The sequence below is a fragment of the Salmo salar genome, chromosome ssa03 (assembly GCF_905237065.1).
Source record: "Salmo salar chromosome ssa03, Ssal_v3.1, whole genome shotgun sequence".
Lineage (NCBI taxonomy): Eukaryota > Metazoa > Chordata > Actinopteri > Salmoniformes > Salmonidae > Salmo > Salmo salar.
The window spans coordinates 69648145-69675860 of record NC_059444.1 but is presented as its reverse complement, the minus strand read 5'-3'; positions in this window follow the sequence as shown (position 1 = coordinate 69675860).

Sequence of the window (27716 nt, the reverse complement as noted above, 5' to 3'; positions counted from 1 at the left end):
TCCTCCATAACCATGAGCTGTTCTTCCATCGCCCCACTGGGACATAGAGCATCAATGTGTGGCATATAACACTTTGTATTCTCCATCACAATGCAGTTGATGAACCATTCCAAACAGCAAAACCAGCCTTACCAGAATCCTCAGAGAACACCACTTGATGTTGGTTTTGTTTGATACGTGTTGTTATTATGATGTTATTTTCCTCCCAGTGGCTGACATTCTATTCTTATATCCATCTAAATTCTAGCCATCTAAATTGGTAGTAATTAAGTGATATCTCCATGCATATTGAACAGCACGACTCTGTTATAAAATGGAAATTTACTTTATTTTTCTTGTGGGAAGTAGGTTCATAACTTGTTTGACATCAACAGAGTGCCCTCAGGAAATATAAAGGAAAAGGTAATTAGCATTAGATTCACACATTTTTGGGACAACACCAACAGAGGAAGACTATATTACTGTTTTCTAAAGTTTTGTTTTTTGTTTTTTGCATAAGTTTGGATTTAGGATGAGTGATCGACATTAATGATGCACAGTGCGGAGGAGGACAAGCGTATATCTTGAGGGAGATCAGGGGAGTGCTATGCTATCAAAAGTTGTGTCAGTCAGAGTCAAGTTCATTGACAGTAGGAAGGTAGGAAACAGAATACCTGACTGTGGTAAATGAAGTAATCTCCTTCAGACAGTAAACTCAGGGAGTCCCAGCACTCAGCGGGAGCATGCAACCCTGCTGATCACGTCTTCACACTGCTTGCTCCTATTAGACAACTGAATAACCTTACTGCTGATTGTGCAACATCAATATACCAGACATCCCTGACAAGTAATAGCATCTCTTTACTAATGTTTCACATTGACTACTTGAGTGTAAAAAATAAAAAATCTTGACATGACAAATAAGAGTTTTGTAATCGTTTTCTCATCGGCTCAAGCAGAAATGCTTTGTATCAATTCATGTCTGCACGCTAACTATTCCCTGAAATATACATGGCAGTGAAAATGTGTGATGTGCAAATCTGGAACTCATTCAAAGGGTTACTCTTCTTGCATGGTATTTTTTACTTTCTATTGTATTGTCCCCTTACTTTAACTATCAGGTACTGTGGTGTCTCCACCACCTCTTCCTCAACCCAGAGGAATCTCCTGGTTTGAAGGGAAACTTCTCTCAACAACGTCTCTGTCAACCACCTCCGCAGGAGAACCTCACAGAGCTCTGGCATTTCACTACAGAAATCCTGTCGTCTTTTATGAGCCTGCTGCTGCCACAAAACTTCCTCAAAGTTTCCCCAATTAAACTCTAGTGGAATATATTACTTGGGGTTTGGAAAGGAAGGCTGAGGCATTGCTCTTTGTTGTACCCATCTCTGTGAGGAGGAGTGTCCTACAGTCAGAACCTCAATCATGGCTGCCTCCCAGCTTTCTCTGTCTCTCTCCCCCTCTCTCTTCCAGAGAAAAACCTCTCTTCAGAAAATGCTTCCGGTATGGTGCATTCATAACTCTGTCTACCAATACAATTCACTGTCATCTCTTTAATCACTTTCTCACGATGCTCACCAGATGAAATCCCCTAACTCTGCAGAATACAATATATCCCTCAATAACAATGCTCACCAGATGAAATCCCCTAACTCTGCAGAATACAATATATCCCTCAATAACAATGCCAACACTTATTCATCACCCCCAAACTGACTTAGGCTACTAGGCAACAATAAGGTCTTCAGTTATAGAAGCATACTTTATTAAAAAAAGGAGTTTGGATCAAACAAATTATAGCTGAGAGCGACGATGGAGGGGGAGACAAAACAATGGGAAAAAGTCTAATTAAAGTTGAGCTTCTAAAGGCAACCAAACTTCCATGGGGAGTCCAACATGACTCTAGAGCAGATACCCCTGCATGGTAAGGCTGCAGGAACAGTACTATGTAAACTATGAGGGAATGCAAAGATTGTCATATACCTATAAAATGATTTATTTTTATTTTTTACAACAAATCAATAATGAATGTGTTAGAATAATGGATCATGAACCCAATTCCCTTTGAATATTAAAGGTGGAAATCAATAACTATAATATTCTGGTCACATAGAGGTTGTAGTTGAACACATGTTCTTATATTGAATGTGTTTTATTGATAATAATCACATTTCAACAGCCTCTGGAAAAGTCTCAGTGCCAGGTCTGAATGACATTTACAGCTGTACTGCAAATGTCTCTCCTCTCTCCATGTGTGCCCTGGGAGGTCAAGCGAGGAGAGGGGCAGTAGCAGAATGTAATCACAGGACATAGAACCGGTTCAATCCTGGCAGGGTATCATCCCCATGGGGGATCGAAACCTTGTAACTGTAATGTCAACGGAGCTCAGTCTATGTGTGGTAGTGTCACTATTACATCCCCACACTGTACCCACCATGGCATAGCAGGTTAAAACACAAATGTTGTGCAGGAAATCCGATCTCACTGTCAGAATCTGTCTCCTTCGGACAAGGACGTAAAGCGCAGTTCTCTAGGAGACAAGAGTGGGACAAGAGGGACAACTTCAGATACAGTGGTTTGGCTAAGGCATGGACATTTACTGTGAACTTAATCATGAGACTCAGGTTCTCCTCATGGCTTTATGATGGTTGTTTATGTTTGTTGTTTATCCCGAGAAACAGCATTGTATCTTTAACAGGTTTTAGGGGCATGATACCCAATAGCAGTTATAGTGGTGTTGTTTTTATTTTTGTTTTTTACAGCCCAGGCATACCAACTCTCCTTTTAACTGTTCTGTGTTTATCATGCTTGCCCAGGAGTAGGAGGACGAGGAGAGCTAATTCTGCATTGATGAAAAGAGTCCACCTATGTCACAGGGGTCGTGGAATGGAGACCAAGACGCAGCGTGGATAGTGCTCATTCTTAATTCTTTAATGAAAACACTTCGACAGCAAAACAAGCAAACGACCAACGACAGTCCCGTCAGGTACTTAGACTAAAACGGAAAACAACTACCCACAAACCCCAAAGGAAAACAGGCTGCCTAAGTATGGCTTCCAATCAGAGACAACGAAAGACACCTGCCTCTGATTGGAAACCATACCCGGCCCAACATGGAAAAAAAACACATAGAAATAGAAAACTAGAACACTCCCACATAGAAACAGAAAACCCCAAAACCCACACAAAACAACCCCCTGCCACGCCCTGACCATATTACTATGGCAAATGACCTCTTTACTTGGTCAGGACGTGACAACCTAATCAGTTATGAACAGCCTGTCCTGAGTACAAACTACACTGTACTTCAGAAACATTCTTCATGTTTCATTAACAATTAAATGCAATTAAGCTATGAAAGAATATATTAACTAAGCAGCACCACAAACACGTTTTTTTCCTTTCGTTAAAGTAATACTTGTATTTTACAACCACTGCCTGGACATGAAAACTAGTAAAAGTGTTCCATTTGTAAGACAAAATCAGTTCACTCTGCAAAAGAGTTAGAAGACATTAAACATTCACTTCTAAAATGAAGAATACGCTAATTTGGGAGAATGCCTCCTGTCATTTTGTACCATTATACACTGAGTGTAGAAAACATTAAGAATACCTGCTCTTTCCATGACATAGACAAATGGAAAGGAGATCCCAGAAGATTGAATTGGTTATAGCAGTATAGCAGAAAAGTTTTTGGGTATCAGAGATTTTAGTGCAAAAGAACTACAGGGTATTTGGCATTTTATTAGGATCCCCATTAGCTGTTGCAAAAGCAGCATCTACTCTTCCTGTAGTCCACACAAAACATGAAACATGACATAATACAGAACATCAATAGACAAGAACAGCTCAAGGACAGAACTACATACATTTTTTAAAAAGACACATGTAGCCTACATATCAATGCATACACACAAACTACCGTAAATTCCGGACTATAAGCCACAACTTTTTTCCCAGGCTTTGAACCCCGCGGCTTAAACAATGACGCGGCTAATATATGGATTTTTCCCGCTTTCAATTTAAAAAACAAAAAAAAAAACACATTCTGTGACGTGCTCAGTTTTTTGGCGGCATGAAGCTTTCATTAGACCAATGAAATTGCCGAATGGGTTAAGGTCAAACAACTTTTTTGTTTACTTTTTAGATTAGTTCGAGCGCTCTCAAACTTCCCATCATTCTGATTACGGTAGTCATTTTGTCACCCTCATCATGGCAAAGACACGGAGAAATGCATATGATGCAGCTTTCAAGTTGAAGGCGATTGATCTGGCTGTTGGAAAAGGAAATAGAGCTGCTGCACGGGAGCTTGGTCTTAATGAGTCGATGATAAGACGTTGGAAACAGCAGCGTGAGGAATTGACTCAGTGCAAAAAGACAACTAAAGCTTACTGCTAATTTTTTTGTACAACCGCGTTAAAGCCTATTTATTTTTGTTACAAGCCGTGTTTCGTTAAAGCCTATTTATTTTTGTTACAAGCCGTGTTTCGTTAAAGCCTATTTATTTTTGTTACAAGCCGTGTTTCGTTAAAGCCTGTGTAAAGTTAATTTGTTTCAATGTTCCGGTAGGCACCTGCGGCTTATAGACATGTGCGGCTTATTTATGTTCAAAATAATATATATTTTTTAATTCAGTGGGTGCGGCTTATATTCAGGTGCGCTTAATAGCCCGGAAATTACGGTATCTAGGTCAAATAGGCGAGAGGCGTTGTACCACGAGGTGTTGCTTTATCTGTTTTTTTAAACCAGGTTTGCTGTTTATTTGAGCAATATGAGATGGAATGTAGTTCCATGCAATAATGGCTCTATATAATACTGAACTCTTTATTGAATTTGTTCTGGATTTGGGGATTGTGAAAAGACCCCTGGTGGTATGTCTGGTGGGATAAGTGTGTGTGTCAGAGCTGTGTGTAAGTTGACTATGTAAACAATTTGGGATTTTCAACACATTAACGTTAACATTAACATTAACAGTCAGATTCTTAACAGGTACATGTTTATCAATAATTGGAAGAAGCAATTTCATAAATGAATCAAGTGCAGCATCTGGACGCTCCTCATTAATCACATCAGACCAACAAATATTTTTAACATCATCCACATAAGAGTCGCAGCAAAATCTTTTGTATGATCTTTTATACACTAATTTAGGCCCAGCTGTTGGAACTCCTGGATATAGCCACTATATTGTGATCACTGCATCCAATGGGTACGGATACAGTTCTACAGTATTAGTAAAAATGTGATCGATACATGTGGATGATTTTGTTCCTGTAGTGTTGGTAAACACCCTGGTAGGTTGATTAATAACCTGAACTATATTACAGGCACTGGTTACAGTAAGAAGCTTCCTCTTGAGCGGACAGCTTGATGAGTATTCAGGTCCCAAAGAAAGCAGACCTCTCTGCTTACATCACATATACTATCAAGCACTTCACACATATCATTTAGATACTGACTGTTCGCACTTGGTGGCCTATAGGAACACCCCAAAAGGAAAGTCTTTAGATGTGCCAAGTGAACCTGCAACCACAACACTTCAATAACACTTGACATGAGATATTCTCTAAGCATTACAAGGATATGGCTCTGAATATATTACAGCAACACCTTCCCCATAAGCATTTCTGTCTTTTCTATATATGTTATATCCCTGTATTGTTACTGCTGTATCATCAAATGAATTATCTAAGTGAGTCTCAGAAATGTTCTTAGCTCTTTCAAGAGCAGCTACCTTGTCCTTGAACCTCAGGAGCTTGACCACTATCTGTCTGGGCCTGTCACCTGGGCCGGTGGTGGGTTTTCTAGTCCTGTGGGCGTGCTCCACCTCAATCTTCCTGTGGTCCACCTTCAATTTCTCAGAGATCGTTTCCCTCACTTTGTCCTCAGACTCCGTCCAGGTCTCATGTGGAGATTCTGCAATTCCATCCACAACCATGTTGTTCCGCCTTGATTGTCCCTCAAGATAGTCTGATTTATCTGTCATTGTTATCATGGATTCAAACATAGAACTGATGTCCTCTCTCAATGACTTACAGATTGCTGTCATCTTGCCGTACTCCTGTTTCAACTCATCTAGCTGACTCTGGGAGAACTGCAAACTGTTCTTCAGGTCCTGGACCTCTCTGGTCAGGTCATCCATTCTGTTATTAGTTGAATCCACCAGTATTTGGACAAAACACTTGAAGCTATTTTCTTGTTGTTGTAACAACTGCTTACAGAACTCTTTTTGTTTGTTTAAAAGATTCTTCACATTTGATAGAGAGACACCACTGTCCTCAACGGTACTCCCGCCGGCTTTGGTCTTTGTCATGGTCGCTAGCAACGTAGGTTACGCTGTTATTCCTCGCATTTCCAGACAGGGCAGGTCACAGGAAGGAAACAACAGCAAACAGTAGGGATCTAGACAGCCACAAACCCGGGACAATCCGCGGTCCCAGCCACAACGGCTAACCGTGTCGCGGGCTGCTTTCAAGCCCTCAAGAAAACAATGCTAGCTCAATATGCAACTAGCTAGCAGCTAGGCTAGCTACAACACCAAATAGCTCCTCAGACCCGTCCTTGGTCGGCAGGATCACTGGACAGAGACTAGCAGTCCCAGCAACTGATGCCAACTGTGTCGCGGATCCAAAAGTTAGCTACCTACTAAGAACTTTCCAATTCACTTTCAAAACAACAAACTTTTCAAAACAACAAAACCAAGCTCTTCCTCGTTCCACGTTCAACAGGAGGCCTACTCTTTAAGTCCAGTCAATAACAATAGCCTGGGGCTTTGAGAGAAGGGGTTCCAGCCTCCCAGGCTGACGGCCTGGTGTAAGATCTGTTGGGGCAAAAGTAGTGGGAAGGGGTGGTGTGTTGGGGATAGTGGTATATACACTGAGTATACAAACAATTAAGAACACCTGCTCTTTCCATGACATAGACTGACCAGGTGAATCCAGGTAAAAGCTATGATCCCTCATTGATGTCACTTGTTAAATCCACTTCAATCAGTGGAGATGAAGGGGAGGAGACAGGTTAAAGAGGATTTTTTAAGCCTTGAGACAATTGAGACATGGATTGTGTATGTGTGCCATTCAAATGGTGAATGGGCAAGACAAAATATTTAAGTGCCTTTGAACAGGGTATGTTAGTAGGTGCCAGGCGCACCGGTGTATATCTAGAACTGCAACACTGCTGGGTTTTCACGCTAAACCGTTTCCCGTGTGTATCAAAAATGGTCCACCACCCAAAGGACATCCAGGCACCTTGACACAACTGTGGGCAGCATTGGAGTCAACTTGAGCCAGCATCCCTGTGGAACACTTTCGACACCTTGTAGAGTCCATGCCCCGACGAATTGAGACTGTTCTGAGGGACTCAAGATTAGGAAGGTGTTCTTAATGTTTTGTACACTCAGTCTTGCTAATGAAACGTCTCTCTTCGCTTTACAGTACCTGGGTGCCTAAATGGCCTTTTTATTTCCCTGGGGAACTAATGAGCAGAACTTTGGACTATACTGTAATATATACCAACAATTATTATTTTATTGGGAACATGAGCCTCTACAGGTATACACCCTACACTCTTAGAAAAAAGGGTGTTTTCGAGAACCTAAAATGGTTCTTCGGCTATACGCATAGGAGAACCCTTTGAAGAACCCTTTTTGGTTCCAGGTAGAACCCTGTTGGTTCCAGGTAGAACCCTTTTGGGTTCCATGAAGGACCCTTTCCACATAAGGTTCTACGTGGAACCAAAAAGTGTTCTCCCTGGAACCAAAAAGGGTTTTCCTATGGGCAATGCTGAAGAACCCATTTTTAAGAGTCTATAAGCACACCGTAAGGACATTCATTTTTTGTTTTTCTACCATTTCTGTCACACCATGGATCTGTTTCACCTGTCTTTGTGATTGTCTCCAACCCCCTCCAGGTGTCACCCATCTTCCCCATTATCCCCTGTGTATTTATACCTGTGTTCTCTGTTTGTTTGTTGCCAGTTCGTCTTGTTTGTCAAGTCAACCAGCGTTTTTGTCTCAGCTCCTGCTTTTCCCCAGTCTCTCTTTTTCTCTCAAAACCCTCCTGGTTTTGACCCTTGCCTGTCCTGTCTCTGTGCCCGCCTGCCTGACCACTATGCCTGCCCCTAACCCTGAGCCTGCCTGCCGTCCTGTACCTTTGCCCCACCTCTGGATTACCGACCTCTGCCTGACCCGACCCTGAGCCTGCCTGCCATCCTGTACCTGGTTCCCCCACTACACTGGTTATTGACTCCTGCCTGCCTTGACCTGTCGTTTGCCTGCCCTGTTGCTGTACTAAACATTGCGACTCCGACACAGTCTGCATCTGGGTCTTAACTTCAAACCTGATAATTCCACAGGGTTGTATAGCAGCTCCATGCCAAAATGACTACTGGCTCAAATCCTGTACACCTTTCCAATGGAGCAGAACAAAGATTGTTTAAGAATATCTTTATCTGAAGATACAGGAAGACAGTTCAAAGTTCTTCAACTGCATGGAACATGAGATCAGCAACAGAGCACATTGGTTTGAAGTCAGACCTGTCCAATCTCTTACAGACGTAACCAAACAGGAACTTGTCTGTGTGTTATGCATCTGGCCTAACACACCAATGCTAAGGCCATGCTCACACACAGGGAGCCTCCTAACACAGGTACACACATGCCATTCTTTCATATCAGCCCCCCTGCTGCTCAGGGATTGCCCCAGCTACATCCGTCATAGCAGACTACTCTGAGGGGGGCGTCTTGCACAGGGGAGGGAATGAGAGTGAGAGAGAGAGCGAGAGAGGCATACTCTACAAACGGCTTCAGAGAAGACATTGAAGCTAAATACAAAGATGAAATAAGACAGCATGGAAGCTAAAATAAAAAAACGGATCATTCTGCTAAGTCTTGGAGCAAATAAACATGTTATGAGGAGAGACACAGCCTGGCTGGCAGTTGGTGAGAGCAGAAGCAGAACATCTCCACAGGGTTCTGAGAGAAAGTGGAGCAGAGCAGAGGAGGAGTGGCGGAAGCTGTAACATGGTAAATGTTCACTAGTAAATGCCAGTCCTCCCCAGCCCAGTTTCCCCAGACAGCAACAACTCACTGGGGTCCAACACTGATATATAATTAGGCCTGATTCACATGTCCTGCTAATGAGCTACTGCATGGTGATGGAGCCAAGAGACTCTGGATCTACCGTTAGGTTAATCTCCGATATGTTTGTTGATGGTGGTGGAAAAGTCTCAGGTGCCGCTCCAGAATCTCCCATAAATGTTCAATTGGGGTGAGATCTGGTGACAAAATCTCTGAGATGATATCATGTGACCTTTAATGATCATGTCCTCAATTGATACATGAAGTGTATTCGGTTGACTGCATATGACTGCATATATTAATGTTGAACCATGCACTTACAGTAGGAATGACAAACGAGAGAAGCGTATAGTCTCTGGTTCACTTGGATTTGTTCCAGTTGTATTCTTTCATTGCTAATTTGACAAAGAGAACATCCAAATGAGCCAGATTTTCCCAAGCGTTTAAAATGCCTGTCTAGGAACCAACATGAACATAACACCCCATTCTGTACAACATTTTAGTGCTGCTTACGCAGAATAACAGTGTAGAATGTGGAGTTTCCTCTCATTCTATTGACTAAGTGAAGTTTTCTGTGAGTCAGAACATCCCTCAGGCAGAGACATGGAGGACAGAGGGAGGACAAAGGGAGGTGGGCAGTAGACCTACACAACATGGCCAGCAGCTCTGACCTAGCAGGTCCTCTCTGTCCAAGGGGACTGGAGGTGTAGGAGTGGACTGGAGGTAAGTACTGCATGTTATAGAACAGCAGATCGTGGGTGTTGGGACCCCAGAGGTAGCACTTTATTCACATCTCAATATGTATACCCAATCCCATTCCTCTCTCTGTACTGTGACGGAAATAGCAGCATTGGAAGGCCGTCATCTGCACCATCCTCAATGAGGCAAGCAGCGAAGCCTTTTGTCACTGTGACTACCAGGAGAGCTACATTACAGTCGGAATATAGGACGGCTATTATCCACACATAGTGTTTGTGTGCACTCTATCTCATACATGAAGATGTACTGTACACCAAGCCCTTTACGGTCTATATGCGAAGCTGAAAGCAAAGATGAAAACAGAAAGAAACTGGCTGGTGTGTGTTGAAAACACCACAAGTGAAATATTAAAAACATAAAAGAATAACTGACCTTCCTTTAGAATCTTGGTGTGAGCCAAGAATCAAATTTCTCTCTTTAGAGTTGCACATTATACCACTTAATGCAGTGATTAATGTCAGCAAGGTGCCTTCTGGTCAATAGAACATTCCTGTCATCAGCTTTCCTTGCTCACACAAAAATGTACGCATGGCATGCACTCAGATCATCTTTTACTGCACAGTACCAAGGAGCGGTGAAATCAGTGGATCATGCAAAGTAATATACTGAAGGGAAGGCAGGGGAATATTGGCAAATGCAGGCAGCTAATAACTGTGCATTCAAACACCTTCGCATGTTGGAGGGTAGCACACGAAGCCTCCTCTTCCTTGCTCCCTCTTTTTTCTTTGATGTCCCATCAGTCTGTACCTACAGGTCTGTTGAAGGGTTTGGCATCTTGGACAGAATGGATTGACCTTTATTCTGGTAGCCCTAAGGTCCAATATGTATTACAGGCCATGAATTAGGCACATATACTGTATTTTCCCACTGAGATAAAAATGTGTGTACTTACAGTACCAGTCAAAAGATTTGGACACACCTACTCATTCAAGGGTTTTTCTTTATTTTTACTATTTTTTACATAGTAGAATAATAGTGAAGACACAAAACTATGAAATAACACATATGGAATCATGTGGTAACTTAAAAAGTGTTAAACATTCTTCAAGGTAGCCACCCTTTGCCTTGATGACAGCTTTGCACACACTTGGCATTCTCTCATCCAGCTTCATGAGGTAGTCACCTGGAATGCATTTCAATTAACAGGTGTGCCTTGTTAAAAGTTAATGCGTTTGAGGCAATCAGTTGTGTTGTGACAAGGTATGAGTGGTATACAGAATATAGCCCTATTTGGTAAAAGACCAAGTCCATATTATGGTAAGAACAGCTCAAATAAACAAAGAGAAACTACAGTCCATCATTACATTAAGACATGAAGGTCAGACAATACGTACAATTTCAAGTACTTTTAAAGTTTCTTCAAGTGCATTCGAAAAAAACATCAAGCGCTATAATGGAGCTGGTTCTCATGAGGACCGCCACAGGAAAGGAAGACCCAGAGTTAATTTGCTGCAGAGGATAAGTTCATTAGTTACCAGTCGCAGAAATTGCAGCCCAAATAAATGCTTCACTGAGTTTAAGTAGAAAACACATCTCAACATCAACTGCATGAATCAGGCCTTCATGGTCGAATTGCTGCAAAGAAACCACTACTAAAGGACACCAACAAGAAAAAGAGATTTGCTTGGGCCAAGAAACACGAACAAGGGACGTTAGACTGGTGGAAATATGTCCTTTGGTCTGATATTCAAATTTGAGATATTTAGTTCTGACCACTGTGTCTTCTTTGTGAGATGGAGAGTAGGTGAACGGATGATCTCCGCATGTGTACTTCCCACAGTGATGTCACGTCCTGACCATATACTTAGGTTTTTTTGTACTATATTTGGTCAGGACGTGGCAGTTATGTTTGGTTATGGTATAGTGGGGTTGTGAGTGTTGGGGTAGGTTCTAGGTTAGGTATTTCTGTGGAGTTTAGTGAGTGTATGTTTGTTTGGTTAATTGGGGTTGGGACTCTCAGTTGAAGGCAGGTGTTGTCTATCTGCCTTTGATTGAGAGTCCCATATAGTGGGGTGTGTTTGTTTGATTTTTGTGGGTAATTGTAATTTTGCACTGTGTTTCGTTTCACCTGTGAAACTGCCACCTTTCTCCTCGGCGTGTTTATTTTGTTTTGTCGTTTCCATCTAAAATAAAGATGATGTGGAACAGTCAACCTGCTGCGTATTGGTAATCGAGTGATTTCGACATATCTTCCGATGAGGGAGAATACGAGGAACGTGACAGAATTACCCACCGACAACGGACCAAGCAGCAGAGGAAGGAGCAGCACAAGGAGAGGCACCAGGAGAAAGGCTATCTGGAGTCATGGACTTGGGAGGAAATCCTGGACGGGAAAGGACCATGGACTCAAGCTGGGGATTATCGCCGCCCACAGTGGGAGATCGAGGCGGCGAGAGCTGAGAGGCGCTGGTATGAGGAGAGGGAGCGCAACGGACACGGGAGGCAGCCCCACAATTTTTTGGGGGGGCACACGGGGAGATTGGCGGAGTCAGGTGGTAGACCTAAGCCAACTCCCCGTGCTTACCGGAAGCAGCGTGGTACTGGTAAGACACCGTGTTATGCTGTGGAGCGCACGGTGTCCCCAGTGCACGTTCAAAGCCCGGTGCGCTACATACCAGCCCCCCGCAAGTGCCATGCGAGTGCAGGCATCGAGCCAGGGCGGATGGTGCCAGCTCAGCGCGTCTGGTCTCCAGTGCGCCTCCTCGGTCCAGGTTATCCTGCGCCGGCGTTGCGCACTGTGTCTCCAGAGCGCTGGGAGGGTCCAGTTCGCCCAATGCCTGCTCTCCGCCCGTGCCGGGCCAAAGTGGGCATTCAGCCTGGAGTGTGGGTAAAGAGTGTCCGTACCAGAACTCCAGTGCTCCCCCCACAGCCCGGTTTATCCTGTGCCTCCTCCTCGGACCAGGCCTCCAGTGGGTCTCCCCATCCTGGTTCATCCTGTGCCACCTCCCAGGACCAGGCCTTCAGTGGGTCTCCCCATCCTGGTTCATCCTGTGCCACCTCCCAGGACCAGGCCTCCAGTGGGTCTCCCCATCCTGGTCCGTCCTGTGCCACCTCCTCGGACCAGGCCTCCAGTGGGTCTCCCCATCCTGGTTCATCCTGTGCCACCTCCCAGGACCAGGCCTTCAGTGGGTCTCCCCAGCCTGGTGAGTCCTGTGCCACCTCCCAGGACCAGGCCTTCAGTGGGTCTCCCCATCCTGGTTCATCCTGTGCCACCTCCCAGGACCAGGCCTTCAGTGGGTCTCCCCATCCTGGTTCATCCTGTGCCACCTCCCAGGACCAGGCCTTCAGTGGGTCTCCCCAGCCTGGTGAGTCCTGTGCCACCTCCCAGGACCAGGCCTTCAGTGGGTCTCCCCATCCTGGTTCATCCTGTGCCACCTCCCAGGACCAGGCCTTCAGTGGTTCTCCCCAGCCTGGTGAATCCTGGGTCAGGGCCGTCGGAGGATCCGACACCGGGGTGCGGCCCAGAGGATCCGACACCGGGGTGCGGACCAGAGTATCCGACAACCTCTTGCGACCCGGGACTGAGGGGAGCTGCCTGTGACCCAGAACCGGGTGAGTCTGGTCACAATTCTAAAATAAAGTTGATTAACTATGACTGTGATGATTCTGCCTACAACCCAGAACCGAAGGAGTCTGCTTACAGCCTGGGACCGACGGAGTCGGCCCACGAACCAGAACCAAAGAAGTCTGCCTACTGTCCTAAGCCCAACAGGTCTGTCTACGGTCTGTTGGACAGTAGGCCAGAACCGGAGCCACCTCCAATAGAGGTGGGTTGGGGAGGGGGGGTGTAGCACTGTGCCGTCGTTGACGGCAGCCACCCTCCCTTCCCTCCCTTTAGTTAGGAGGTTAATTGTGTGTTGTTTTTTTTTGTTTTGTTTTTTTCTGTTGGTTTTGTGCATTCAGTGTATGCACCTTTAGGGGGGGGTAATGTCACGTCCTGACCATATACTTAGGTTTTTTTGTACTATATTTGGTCAGGACGTGGCAGTTATGTTTGGTTATGGTATAGTGGGGTTGTGAGTGTTGGGGTAGGTTCTAGGTTAGGTATTTCTGTGGAGTTTAGTGAGTGTATGTTTGTTTGGTTAATTGGGGTTGGGACTCTCAGTTGAAGGCAGGTGTTGTCTATCTGCCTTTGATTGAGAGTCCCATATAGTGGGGTGTGTTTGTTTGATTTTTGTGGGTAATTGTAATTTTGCACTGTGTTTCGTTTCACCTGTGAAACTGCCACCTTTCTCCTCGGCGTGTTTATTTTGTTTTGTCGTTTCCATCTAAAATAAAGATGATGTGGAACAGTCAACCTGCTGCGTATTGGTCATCGAGTGATTTCGACATATCTTCCGATGAGGGAGAATACGAGGAACGTGACAAGTGAAGCATGGAGGAGGAGGTGTGATGGTGTGGGGGTGCTTTGCTGATGACACTGTCGGTTATTTATTTAGAATTCAAGGCACACTTAACCAGCATGGCTACCACAGCATTCTGCAGCGATACGCCATCCTATCTGGTTTGCGCTTAGTGGGACTATTATTTGTTTTTCAACAGGACAATGACCCAACACACCTCCAGGCTGTGTAAGGGCTATTTGACCAGAAGGAGAGTGATGGAGTGCTGCATGAGATGACCTGGCCTCCACAATCACCCAACCTCAACCCAATTGAGATGGTTTGGGATGAGTTGGACTGCAGAGTGAAGGAAAGTAGCCAACAAGTGCTCAGCATATGTGGGGGCTCCTTCAAGACTGTTGGAAAAGCATTCCAGGTGAAGCTGGCTGAGAGAATGCCAAGAGCGTGCAAAGCTGTCATCCTGGCATTTAATTTGAATTTAATTTAACCTTTATTTAACTAGGCAAGTCAGTTAAGAACAAATTCTTATTTACATTGACGGCCTGCCTGCCAAAGGGTGGCTAATTTGAAGAATCTAAAATTAAAAATATATTTTGATTTGTTTAACACTTTCTTGGTTACTACATGATTCCATATGTGCTATTTCATAGTTTTGATGTCTTCACTATTATTCTACAATTAAAAAATTCGTAAAAAGAAAGAAAAACCCTTGAATGAGTAGGTGTGTCCAGACTTTTGACTGGTACTGTATCTTTCTAGACACTCCTCAGACATTCCCAGACACTTGCAATCTTGTTTTTGCCTCTATTCAAGGTCATGTTCTATCATTGTTGTAGTGAAGTAGTATTTGATATGTGTATATTATATACAGTACCGGGAAAAAGTATTTACCCCCTTTCTGATTTTCAAAATGTTTCCATATTTTGATATTGAATGTGATCAGATCTTCAACCAAAACCTAATATTGGATAAAGGCAACCTGAGCTTATTTAATTTGATTAATTAACAACATTATGCAACACCCAATTCCCCTGTGTGAAAAAGTAATTGCCTCCTTACACTCAATAACTGACTGTGCCACCTTTAGCTTCAATGACTGCAACCAAATGCTTGCTGTAGTTATTGATAAGTCTCTCACATCGCTGTGGGGGGATTTTGGCCCACTTTTGCATGCAGAATTGCTTTAACTCAGCGACATTTGTGGGTTTTCAAGCATGCAACTGTTTGTTTCAAGTCCTGCCACAACATTTCAATTGGGATTAGGTTTGGACTTTGACAAGGCCATTCCAAAACTTCAAATTTGTTGCTTTTTATCCATTTTCATGTAGACTTGATTGTGTGTTTTGGATCATTGTCTTGCTGCATGACCCAGCTGCGCTTCAGCTTCAGCTCACAGACAGATGGCCTGACATTCTCCTGTAGAATTCTCTGATACAGAGCAGAATTCATGGTTCCTTCTACTAAGGCAAGTCGTCCATGATTCATGGTCCATAGCTCATTGGAGAGGGAGAGAGAAGTCATATCCTGAAAGGCCATACCCCAAGAGTCCCTGGGGTAGAGCGAGAAAGAAAGAGGGAGAGTGTATCTCACCAGCACAGATCAGGAACAATGAAGCTAAGACCTTTTTTATTAACATTTGAGTTGTTTGGATTCAAAATCTGAGTTGTTGACCAATAGCATTACTGTTGAGTTAACTTCCAACCAGATATCAGACCTCCAGGATGTAAAGACAACAGAACCTCTGCTGCCCAGAAGTGTGACAAAATGGAGGTTGGCAAGAGCAACACACAGAATGCTGAATTCCTAAAACAATACAAAGGAAATTCCTGAATACAGTTGATGAGTCACTTCGGGGGCTGGATCGCCCTACACTGTCCCCATGTTCAATATTAGCCAACGTCTGTAATGACTCATGTCACGTCATTCAGATTGGCGAAATAATGTTGAGACTCAGAAGAATAATTTGGCTTTGAGCCCTTAGGTCCTTTGAGCCATTTGGCTTCCTAGCCATCTTAGTTTCAAGTTTTAATGTCACGTGCACAAGTACGGTGAAATGCCTTTCTTGCAAGCTCTAACCCCAACAATGCAGTAATAAATAATAATGTAATAATAAAAATAACAAGGTAGAAAAAAACACAAGAGAAATTAAAACAATAGAACATTACATTTTAATCATTTAGCAGACGCTCTTATCCAGAGCGACTTACAGTAGTGAATGCATACATTTCATTTCAGCATTTTTTTTTTGTACTGGCCTCCCGTGGGAATTGAACCCACAACCCTGGCGTTGCACACACCATGCTGGCGTTGCAAACACCATGCTCTACCAACTGAGCCACAGGAAAGACTATGAGGGATAATTGTATCAGGAGCCTTTTGGAAGGTTAAATACATTTTCTGAACTTGATGACCTCTGTCTGAATTGTCTCCTTTTACACTGAATTATCCCCCTGGAGCCTTTACTATGAGGCCAGGTTGCCTGTTGGGGCTGAAGAGTGTCTGCGGGGGTCACAGTGAAGAACACACTCTCACCCTTTAATGTGCTTCTATTGAATCAATTCAATCCTGTTGCTTTCATCCCACTTCTAAAAAAACCATCCCCTTTTAATTGCCCCTACCTCAAAACAAAAATACAAACAAGGTGAAGACAACCACAGCTTGTAGCACTGTGTGACTAATAGGTTTATTTATATTTTGGTGTTTGTGTTGTGTTGTGTCCATGCCAACTGTAATGTGTTCCCAGATGCATTAAGTTCATCGTTAGTGCAATAAACAGATACACCCATACAGCATCCCTCACTTCTGCTGTGTGTGGGAGCACTGGTACTGCTCAGAATACCAATGACCACATTTACCCACTGTTGAATTACTGTTGTGTCACATGACCACAACCTGCAGGTTTTTGTGCTGCAGCGTATTCCTCCAAATAGATTTTCCTTGAGAGTCGCCGGTGAATTGATAATTCAGTGTGAGGTTGACAGCTGTGTGGCTGGGGAGAGACTAGGAGGGAGGCTAGCTGCCACAGGGCTGTGAGGGAGGCAGTGGGAGACAGAGTAGCCTCATGGATTTTCTCCAGCCACACCACACAGCTGTCAACCTCGCCACTGAATTATCATCAATCCACTGCTGAAAAAAGAAGTATTTTTATTTAAGGTTTTTCTTCAAAATATATAGCACAGAGGTGGTGTGTAAATCACGGTGGAAGAAGGAGCACCAGGAGGGAGAGAGGGAGAGAAGGGGAGAGGGAGAGAGAGAGGGAGAGCAGGGGAGAGGGAGGGAGGGAGGAAGAGTGGGAGAGAGGGAGAGGGAGAGGGATGGGGAGAGGGAGAGGGAGGGAGAGCGGGAGAGGGGTGGATGGGGGAGGGAGAGAGGGGGAGAGAGGGACCAGCTGAAACACCGGCACACACACAGGCCAGAGCGAGGGGACCCAGACAGTCGCACACACAACCAATATGGAAAGAGAATTAGACTGGCTGGAGAGATTCTTGGTCTCTCAGATTGAGAGAGGGGGAGGGGTCAAGGGGAATGGGGAAAGGGTAAAGGGGGTCTGACGGCTCCACAAACTACCGCTCAGCAAGTTGTTGGGTTTTCCAAATCATTTGCAGCCCGTGGGGGAGAGGGAAGATTGTAAGTGATTGTGGTAGATAGATATAAGGGGGAGATCTGTAAACATTGTGCTTACATTTACATTTAAGACATTTAGCAGACGCTCTTATCCAGAGCGACTTACAAATTGGTGCATTCACCTTATAATATCCAGTGGAACAACCACTTTACAATAGTGCATCTAAATCTTTTAAGGGGGGGGGTTAGAAGGATTACTTTATCCTATCCCAGGTATTCCTTAAAGAGGTGGGGTTTCAGGTGTCTCCGAAAGGTGGTGATTGACTCCGCTGTCCTGGCGTCGTGAGGGAGCTTGTTCCACCATTGGGGTGCCAGAGCAGCGAACAGTTTTGACTGGGCTGAGCGGGAACCGTGCTTCCTCAGAGGTAGGGAGGCGAGCTTATGAGGAGAAGCACAGGGTCAGGGTAATCAAATATCAATGGAAGGTGCAAGAGTCCAGGAGATGGTAGGCTCAGTTCTTGTTCTCGCCAGAGAGAATGTGAGCTGAACTAGAGGTCATGTAGAACTGGAGAAGATGTGCATGAGAGGATTTGAGTCCGATAGTGGAAAATGTATGGGCAATGCTGTGTTCGAGTGAACAGTGTTTTCTCAGAGTGGACAGTGTTTTCTCAGAGTGGACAGTGTTTTCTCAGAGTGGACAGTGTTTTCTCAGAGTGGACAGTGTTTTCTCAGCGTGGACAGTGTTTTCTCAGAGTGGAAAGTGTTTTCTCAGAGTGGACAGTGTTTTCTCAGAGTGGACAGTGTTTTCTCAGAGTGGAAAGTGTTTTCTCAGAGTGGAAAGTGATGTGTCGGAGTAAACAGTGCTGTGTTGGAGTAGACAGTGATATGTCAGAGTGGACAGTTGTGATGACCCTCCCACTCTGTCTGCCGAATTCTTTCTCTTTAATCGTGTTGTCCTTAATAGCATGTTGGTGGGTGGAGGGTCGTCAGCGAAATGGGACACACCTGGGCTGGGGTGTGTCCCGGGGATAAATACACCTTTCCCCCATACATTGAAGAGACTCTCTCCACGCAGACACACCGTTGTTTTTGGATGTGGCAACTTGGGGTGTCTTTGTATTCATTTGTTTTGGCACCTCTCAACACCCAGCATTATCACCATCTATGCACTCATCCACTCACTTACACTACTGACTTCACACATCATTGTTACTTGTAGGTTACTTTATTAAATTAAAATGTTTGTTATTTCCTTATCTCCGCGTTGTCTCCCTCTTTGTTATGGGCTACGAGCCAGTTTGTAACACATTGCTGTCTTAGAGTGAACAGTGATGTTTCGGAGTGAACAGTGTTGTGTCAGAGTGGACAATGTTGTGTTGGAGTGGACAGTAGGGACATGTGAGCAGTCCAGAGAATTACACTATATTGTTCTGTTGCTGCCGGGAGCTAATTTCTGACATGAATCATTTGGGCTGTAGGTGCTAGCTGTATCTGGCTGACTGGGGTGGAGAGAGGAGATGCTAGCTGTAGCTGACTGACTGGAGTGGAGAGATGAGATGCTAGCTGTAGCTGACTGACTGGGGTGGAGAGATGAGATGCTAGCTGTAGCTGGCTGACTGGAGTGGAAAGAGGAGATGCTAGCTGTAGCTGGCTGACTGGAATGGAGAGAGGGACGCTAGCTGTAGCTGGCTGACTGGAGTGGAGAGATGAGATGCTAGCTGTAGCTGGCTGACTGGAGTGGAGAGAGGAGATGCTAGCTGTAGCTGGCTGACTGGAGTGGAGAGATGAGATGCTAGCTGTAGCTGGCTGACTGGGGTGGAGAGATGAGATGCTAGCTGTAGCTGGCTGACTGGAGTGGAAAGAGGAGATGCTAGCTGTAGCTGGCTGACTGGAATGGAGAGAGGGACGCTAGCTGTAGCTGGCTGACTGGAGTGGAGAGATGAGATGCTAGCTGTAGCTGGCTGACTGGAGTGGAGAGATGAGATGCTAGCTGTAGCTGGCTGACTGGAGTGGAGAGAGGAGATGCTAGCTGTAGCTGGCTGACTGGAGTGGAGAGATGAGATGCTAGCTGTAGCTGGCTGACTGGAGTGGAGAGAGGAGATGCTAGCTGTATCTGGCTGACTGGAGTGGAAAGAGGAGATGCTAGCTGTAGCTGACTGACTGGAGTGGAGAGATGAGATGCTAGCTGTAGCTGGCTGACTGGAGTGGAGAGATGAGATGCTAGCTGTATCTGGCTGACTGGAATGGAGAGAGGAGATGCTAGCTGTATCTGGCTGACGGGTGGAGAGATGAGATGCTAGCTGTAGCTGGCTGACTGGAGTGGAAAGAGGAGATGCTAGCTGTAGCTGGCTGACTGGAGTGGAGAAAGGGACGCTAGCTGTATCTGGCTGACTGGAGTGGAGAGATGAGATGCTAGCTGTAGCTGGCTGACTGGAGTGGAAAGAGGAGATGCTAACTGTAGCTGGCTGACTGGAATGGAGAGAGGGACGCTAGCTGTATCTGACTGACTGGAGTGGAGAGATGAGATGCTAGCTGTATCTGTCTGACTGGAGTGGAGAGATGAGATGCTAGCTGTATCTGGCTGACTGGGGTGGAGAGATGAGATGCTAGCTGTATCTGGCTGACTGGAGTGGAGAGAGGAGATGCTAGCTGTATCTGTCTGACTGGAGTGGAGAGAGGAGATGCTAGCTGTAGCTGGCTGACTGGAGTGGAGAGAGGGATGCTAGCTGTAGCTGGTTGACTGGAATGGAGAGAGGGACGCTAGCTGTATCTGGCTGACTGGAGTGGAGAGAGGGACGCTAGCTGTATCTGGCTGACTGGAGTGGAGAGAGGGACGCTAGCTGTATCTGGCTGACTGGAATGGAGAGAGGGACGCTAGCTGTATCTGGCTGACTGGAGTGGAGAGAGGGATGCTAGCTGTATCTGACTGACTGGAATGGAGAGAGGGACGCTAGCTGTAGCTGGCTAACTGGAATGGAGAGAGGCACGCTAGCTGTAGCTGGCTAACTGGAATGGAGAGAGGCACGCTAGCTGTAGCTGGCTCATTGGAGTGGAGCGAGTGATGCTAGCTAAAGCTGGCTCACAGGAGTGGAGAGAGGGATGCTAGATGTAGCTGGCTAAGTGGATTGGAGAGAGGGACACTAGCTTTAGTTGGCTCACTGGAGTGGGGAGAGGAGATGCCACACCCATAATATGATACTATAGTAGCTGAAGGGGTGCTGGGGCCTCGAAGGGACAGCAGTTAGACCCATTTCCTGCTGTATTGTTCCCTAATAGAGAGCCTTAAACTGTGTGGATATCTGTGTGAGTGTGTGTATTTTCCCTCTGTTTATCTTCTTCTGTTTGTATGTGTGTCGCTGCGTGGTCAACATTGACGTTTGTGACTGCCTTGTAACAATAACTGGCACCTGTAAAGTCACCTATAAGGTCAGCTGTAAGGGTCACATGATGGGGTCACATGATGATGGAGCGTTCATAGGCCTTTATCTATTGAACATTGTGACAAGCCATTAATTTATCAGCCTTAAAGGTATTTTGCAGGATGGATGGATGTCCTCTACAAAGAGGAATGTCAGCTGATATCTAGGCCAAATGTGGTAGGTAGTCTAAATGTACTCTTAGCACACTATGAGATACAGTATACAGCATATCTGTTCAGCAGCTATGTGTCTGTTCATGCATTAATGTTTGTAAATTGGTTTATGACATGTGTGGGAGTATGTTTTCATCATTATTCACAGCTGCTGCTTGCGTAACTGTCTACAGCAAATGTTGTGTTTACAGTACTTCTCTGTGTGTTGGCAAACACCTGTGTGTTTGTGTGTGTGTGTGTGTGTGTGTGTGTGCGTGTGCGTGCGTGCGTGCGTGCGTGTGTGTGTGTGTGTGTGTGTGTGTGTGTGTGCGTGCGTGTGTGTATGTGTTAGTGTGTGTGTGCGTGCGTGCTTGTGTTAGTGTGCGTGTGTGTGTGCGTGTGCGTGTGTGCGTGTGCGTGTGTGTGCGTGTGTGTGTGTGGGTTGCTGTGACAGCAGAGGAAGTTAAATGGAGCGGTGGGCTTGTGCGGCAGTGCTTAGTGGCCACAGTCTCACTTCATTACCTCCCCTCTCAGCTGCACAGAGAGAGAGAGACCAGCTGAGACACACACAGGTCTGAGCGAGGGGGCCACGGACAGTCACACCGACACATGCACGCACACATGTACACACATGGACGCACACAAACACAAACAAAGCCAATTTGGAGACATAAATGTAAGCTGACTGCAGCCCTTTTCCCGTCATCTAGGTCTCTCTCAGGCCCTCTGATTTAGCACTGTCAACCTGAGTCAGCCAACCACCTTGTCCACTCATCTCCACCAGCTGGCTACAACCCAGTGTTATCCCACTGAATGCATAGACATAGTTATTGAAATGAGCAAATGGCAGGCCTTGTGATGTGCTGTAGAAAGAAAGGTACAGTGCCTTGCAATAGTATTCAACCCCTTTGGTGTTTTTCCTGTCTTGTTGCATTACAATCTGTAATTTAAATACATTTTTATTTGGATTTTATGTAATGGACATACACAAAATAGTCCAAATTGGTGAAGTGAAATGAAAAAAATAAATGGCTTCAAAGAATTCTAAAAAATCCAAAACTCAAAAGTGGTGCGTGCATATGTATTCACCCCCTTTGCTATGAAGCCCCTAAATAAGATCTGGTGCAACCAATTGCCTTCAGAAGTCACATAATTAGTTAAATAAAGTCCACCTGTGTGCAATCTAAGGGTCACATGATCTGTCACATGATCTCAGTAGATATACACCTGTTCTGAAAGGCCCCTGAGTCTGCAACACCACAAAGCAAGGGGCACCACCAACCAAGCGGCACCATGAAGACCAAGGAGCTCTTCAAACGGGTCAGGGACAAAGTTGTGGAGAAGTACAGATCAGGGTCGGGTTATAAAAAATATCAGAAACTTTGAACATCCCACGGGCACCATTAAATCCATTATTAAAAAATGGAAAGAATATGGCACCACAACAAACCTGCCAAGAGAGGACTGCCCACCAAAACTCACGGACCAGGCAAGGTGGGCATTAATCAGAGAGGCAACAAAGAGACCAAAGATAACTCTGAAGGAGCTGCAAAGCTCCACAGCGGAGATTGGAGTATCTGTCCATAGGACCACTTTAAGCCGTGCACTTCACAGAGCTGGGCATTACGGAAGAGTAGCCAGAAAAAAGCCATTGCTTAAAGAAAAAATAAGCAAACACGTTTGGTGTTTGCCAAAAGACAAGTAAGAGACTCCCCAAACATATGGAAGAAGGTACTCTGGTCAGATGAGACTAAAATTGAGCTTTTTGTCCATCAAGGAAAATGCTATGTCTGGTGCAAACCCAACACCTCTCATCACCCCGAGAGCACCATCCACACAGTGAAGCATGGTGGTGGCAGCATCATGCTGTGGGGATGTTTTTCATCGGCAGGGACTGGGAAACTGGTCAGAATTGAAGGAATGATGGATGGCGCTAAATACAGGGAAATTCTTGAAGGAAACCTGTTTCAGTCATCCAGAGATTTGAGATTGGGACAGAGGTTCACCTTCCAGCAGGACAATGATCCTAAGCATACTGCTAAAGCAACACTCAAGTGGTTTAAGGGGAAACATTTAAATGTCTTGGAATGGCCTAGTCAAAGCCCAGACCTCAATCCAATTGAGAATCTGTGGTATGACTTAAAGATTGCTGTACACCAGCGGAACCCATCCAACTTGAAGGAGCTGGAGCAGTTTTACTTTGAGGAATGGGCAAGAATCCCAGTGGCTAGATGTAATTGCTGCAAAAGGTGGCTCTATAAAGTATTGACTTGGGGGGGGGTAGTTATGCACACTCAAGTTTTCTGTTTCTTTGTCTTATTTCTTGTTTGTTTCAAAAATATTTTGCATCTTCAAAGTGGTAGGCATGTTGTGTAAATCAAGTGATACAAAATACATTTTAATTCCAGGTTGTAAAGCAACAAAATAGGAAAAATACCAAGGGGGTGAATACTTTCGCAAGCCTCTGTACACATTTGTTGTAGATCATTTATAATTGGAATATGCGATCATGATTCATAGGCTTTCACAGTTGCATGATGCTTATTTATGTATCCTTATTCAGCCAGTTGAGTCACAGAACTCATTTTCTCTGTTTGTTTGACTTACTCCAGTTTCTTCTCCTCAATGGCTCACCCATATTTAACAGCCAACCTTGAAACACCACAGGCTTTTGGGAGATGTGATAGGTAGCGTCTGTAGTTGTTGTGTAGCTCAGTTTGTGTGTTTCTCAGTGTCTGGTGGTTGTTGTTGTTGTGGTATTACAGCATGTTTAGCAGGCCGGGCCTCTCCTGTTTCCCTGGGCTGGCAGCCTGACAGGCTCCTGGAGCAGATGGTGAAGATAGAGAGAGAACATGGTCCTTGCCATGCCCTTGGACAAGACAGCTGCACAGCTCACACAGCTCACACACAGGGATGACGTCTTTGTGAACACTAGTGAAATCTGGAGCTCTGGCAAACATGAAACAAAGCCATGAGAGAATGTTTGTTTGGAGAAATTGTCTGCATGTGGCCTAGTGCTGTTGTACGTTTGTATTGTACGTTTGTATTTCATGTTTAAGTGCTGGTGTTGGCTAGTCAATTTATTGCTTAGCAGTTTGGGGGGAATTTGTTTTTGAATTTACAGTTTTAATACTACAGTATTTGCCAATTCCCAATCGCATAGGCAATATTGTTATGAAGAGCAGGAAGTTAAAGAATTAGGCATATCATGAATCAAGAACCTGTGCTGTCAGGGAGCGTCCTGTGTAACATAAAGCCAATAAATGTTGCCTTAATTAACAACCCTGTCCCATTGTTTCTGTACTGATTGACCCTGTGTTTGTTTGGATTGGCTCCTCATTGCAAAGCTCTTTTAACCTGTGACCTGTTACTGTGGACAAGTGAGAGGAGTTGTAAGCGTGGCTCTGCCCTCACTAAGCCCGTCTTCTCTTCCCAAGCTGATTTATTCTACAAGTAATTAACGTGGGCCGCAACATGTGACCTGACCACAGCCAACTTTCCCCTGCACGTCCACTCCAGAGGAGGGGAGACAAAGCAACCCTGGCTACAACACGCAGGCTATTTCTGTCCACCTCAGATGGGTGGACACAGGATGAGTACTCAGATCTCTGTTTTTGTGTCAGTCTGCTCTTTTGTGTCCACCTCTGCTTGCCCTGTCTGTGTATCTTCCAAGTCTGTGTATCTTCCTATTTGTGTCTTTAATGTTTGTCTGTGTGTCTGGCCTGTCACATGTGTATCTGTCTTTTCTGTTCTGTCTGTTCTTGGATATCTGATTGGTTGGGCATCCCCGGGGCTGCATTGATGCACCACTATCCCCACATTTATGGATGGTGATATCTGCAATGAAAAGTAGCTATTGTGAAGGAATAGCAGGTGTTCCTTTTCCTATTGTGAATGGCAGGTTTCAGTTTTTGTGGCTGTGTAATATTCTGTTTTTATGATGTTGAGTTGATTGAAGCCATCACTCATGATAATCCACAGAAATAAAGCGAAGCTGGCTCAGAAGGGAAACCCTAGTGTGGTGGCATCAGCTTATCACATCAGCGGATATTGCACCAATTGGATTCACACTACTTACGTGCAGTCTATTTAAGTTGTCCTGTTCTTCACATGCTTCCTCAATGCCGGATGTCACGCATACACGAGCTGGTGTCTCTTGCTGCCATTGCTGCTGTTGCTGCTGTAACTCGCTATGCTTGCTGTTTCTGCTAGGAACTTATTTGTGAACGCTTGCTAGCTGTGTTTGAATCTCGCTCGCATCGTTCAATATGCTCATGTTGCAGAGTTTGGCTGCTGTGGGGATGTCATTGATTGCAATGATCAACCATGTTGCTGCACTACTGTTGTCAGTCAGTAGCCAGCTACAAACTGGCTGGCTAGCTAAGTAGAATTGCTCTGGGAGTAGCCTATTGTATACTTTGTTTCTCCCAATGCTAGTTTTTGGGCAGAGTCTGTCAATGAACCTACATCCCATCAAGGAGAATTATCACGTTTTAAGGTATGACCCAGGTGCAGACAGTGTTGGAGAAATGAAAGTGTATTCTTTAAACAGGGGCAGGCAAACAACAGGTCAAGGCAGGCAGGGGTCAATAAACCAGAAAGGGTGTAAGGCATCGGAACAGCAGGCGGGTCAGGCAGAGGTCGATAATCCAGAGTAGTGGGGCAAAGGTACAGGACGACGGGCAGGCAGAACGGTCAGAACCGGGAAACTAGAAAACAGGAGCAAGGAACAGGCGGGAGCAGGGAATTAAAACGCTGGTAGGTTCTACGAACAAAACGAACTGGCAACAGACAAACAGAGAACACAGGTATAAATACACAGGGGATAATGGGGAAGATGGGTGGCACCTGGAGGGGGGTGGAAAGACAGGAGAAACAGATCAGGGCGTGACAAGAATCATCCCTCATCCATACAAGTAGGAAGTAGCCTATGCTTGGCTAGCTATACAGGCCTATGCGTCGATATACAGTGAGTAGCAATGTTTTCTTGATGACATGCGCAAGGAGATGGTGTTTATCACAGTGATCTGATAGTATTATGGTCTCATGTGGCCGTTAATTTGGCAATCGAAAGTAACTATCTATTATTATTCTTTGGAACCTTATTCCCTTACACAGTTTAAGCTAGAAATGCATTCAATTTAACGTGCAGACTGGTCTGGATTGATGTGCTGGTGTAGCTACACTTTTGCTGCTTTTCTGTTCTGAGCAAACCAAAGTATCTGCTAGCTTATTAGTGCATACTGTTGCAATGAGTCACACTTATTAGCATACATTTTACAGTATAATTTCAGTCAACATATTTATATTTACTTCATCCTTATCTGCAGCAGTAGGTTTAGGCTGATTTATGAACCATGTTTCTATCATGTGTCATGCATTTTACATAGGTAGTCCCTCCTTGTCGGTCCATCTTTGCGTTCTAGTAGTATTATTCTAGTGACGCATAGTGACTGTACTATTATCTATCATATGCTATTGTATTTCATGGTATTGTACTGATTTCTTAATTGTAGTCATCATGCATTAGCTAATGTTATTGCATTTTCTTATCTTCATGTCTTACATACCAGTTCTATCATGTGTTTTATGCTGCAACTGTAGTGAATGCTCTCACATTCAGGTGTTAGCTGATATTCTTTCCTTCATTATCTGAACACAGTATTGCATTATGGCATGGCGGCCGATATTCAAATCAAACTTGATTTGTCACATGCGCCGAATACCACAAGTGTAGACTTTACCGTGAAATGCTTACTTACAAGCCCTTAACCAACACTGCAGTTCAAGAAGAGTTAAGAAAATATTTACCAAGTAGACTAAAATAAAAAGTAAAAATAAAAAGTAACACAATAAGAATAACAAGGCTATATAAAGGGGGCACCGGTACCGAGTGTAATGCCGTGTGTGTAGGTGGCAGGGAAGTCAGGCGCAGGAGAATCGAACTTGGTATAAATGGAGTTGTTCAACTACGTTTAACAAAACTCTAAAACCAAAGTACATAATAAATAAAAGTGGGTACAAGAACCCGTCGCGCACCAATCCATAATACACAAGCATAACAAACAAACAATCTTTGACAAGGACGTGAGGGGAAACAGAGGGTTAAATACACAACATGTAATGAATGGGATTGGAACCAGGTGTGTAGGAAGACAAAACAAAACCAATGGAGAATGAAAAATGGATCAATGATGGCTAGAAGACCGGTGACGTCGACCGCCGAGCACTGCCCGAACAAGGAGAGGCATCGACTTCGGCAGAATTCGTGACACCGAGTCAGTGTGCGGGAGTACAGGTTAGTTGAGGTAATTTGTAGGAGAGGGTGAAGTGACTATGCATAGACAATAAACAGCAAGTATCAGCAGTGTACAAAATGGAGGTCAATGTAAATTGTCCGGTGGCGATTTTATTAGTTGTTCAG